A 1,670-nucleotide genomic window follows, 5' to 3' on the forward strand; every position below is an offset into this window, starting at 1 on the left:
CATCTCAAGACTCAGTCTAACTCACACAAGGTACAAGAACCTTACACCTTACCTATCACAGTCAAATTTTTTTATTATCTCTATATATTAACATAAATCCAACCGGTCACCACAGTTGATTGTTGGAAGGATTACAAGATTATTAGTTGAATCATATATTCAAAATATTTTCTGAACTTGTTTAATATCCACATTTCTCTGATTCCTTTTGCATCACTTGCTCAGAGCAGCAATTTTAATGACTCTGACAGATCTGTTTGATGATAAAATCCCTGATACATTTACCAGGATAAATCATACCGCCAGTTCCCTCTTCCAGTGGGTACCTCGAGAGATATTCTGCACCAAACTTCTGACTTGGGACATACACAATATTGAAGTCATAATTAGTCAAATAGAGAGCACAATTATTTAATCTATTAGGTGATATGATAGGAAGTTCTCTCTTGTAGTATAGAAAGTATTACAATTAGTAATCAGTTCATGTTTGAAAAAAATGGTGAGAAAATATTTTTATGATAAATACAATGGTTATTCCTTTAGCAAGATAAGTCAAGAAATAATTAGTGGAACAACTATAATCATCCAGATATTCATGCTGTAAGACTCTCAAAATACCAACTGGACTGACATGCACTGAACTGTCAGTTTAAAAATCAGGATATAATGTAATTAGCAAGAATTCATCATTTGTTGTGTGAAATTGGCATTCAACATTAAAACAATTTTAAATTTGGTAATTTTCCAACCATATCATTTTAATTGAAACCCATTTTAATTGAAATTTTTTTCACCTGTACACATTACTGAAGTGATAAAACCAACAAATAAAAACAACATTAAATTTGTTAAATTTCTTAACTTATCATGACATACTTCTGTACAAATTTTAAAAACACATTGCTCACCTTTATATTCATCTCTGGAAGCATCTGTTATCTCTAAATATTGTACATTTGAGGTAAAAGAGAAATAGCAAATGGAGCTCTGTTGTAACTTGTCGTTTCAAATTATGGCAGAGCTTCCCAAGTTCATGAAATAGGTACAATATATTTCAGTACACATTTTTATAAACCTATTTCTCACCTTTTACCTTACTGAGCTGCATAGATCTTTTATAAATTTGAGATGTAAGAGTGTCAAATGGAAGTCTGTTGAAACAAAAGTAATTATTATAGGTGACAATGGTGAAACAAAAGCAGGAAGCATCTGTTATTTCTACCTACTATACCTTTGAAGAAAAGGAGAAGTGGCAAATGGAACTCTATTATAACTTTTCCTTTAAAAGTATAGAGAAGCTTCCTGAGTTTTATTTATGGTATGTAATTGGCCTTACATTATTATTTGATGATCATGACACACAGTTTGAAAAAATCCGTAATCAATCTATTGTAATTTGAGATAAAGGAGTGCCAAATGAATCTCCATAGAAAAAGTTCTTAAAAAAAAAAAAAAAGTGCCAAATGGAACTCTCTTGTAAATGTTTCTTAAATTCCATAGAAGAGCTTCTGGAGTTCATCCTTTGTGGTGTGACATGGCCCCTTAATCCTAAAACGATTTCAAGTTTGTTAAATTTGGTAGAATAACCAATTAGATAATTCTGGACACATTTTAATTGACTTTTTTTTTACCTGTGAACTTTTCTGAGAAATCTCGAGAATTGTCCAAAA

General features: G+C 31.0%; 1 long non-coding RNA gene across 1 annotated transcript; it reads right to left on the bottom strand.

Annotated features, from left to right (window-relative positions):
• Positions 1 to 6: 6 nt before the first annotated feature.
• LOC106678126 (uncharacterized) lies at positions 7 to 1,670 on the bottom strand. The gene is made up of 4 exons (XR_001342706.3): positions 1,632 to 1,670; positions 1,232 to 1,548; positions 909 to 1,151; positions 7 to 356 (listed from the first exon to the last, which is right to left on the bottom strand). It is a non-coding gene; the product is annotated as an uncharacterized lncRNA (long non-coding RNA).

The sequence above is a fragment of the Halyomorpha halys genome, unplaced genomic scaffold (genome assembly GCF_000696795.3).
Source record: "Halyomorpha halys isolate HHAL.00 unplaced genomic scaffold, Hhal_1.1 Scaffold124.1, whole genome shotgun sequence".
Taxonomy (NCBI): domain Eukaryota; kingdom Metazoa; phylum Arthropoda; class Insecta; order Hemiptera; family Pentatomidae; genus Halyomorpha; species Halyomorpha halys.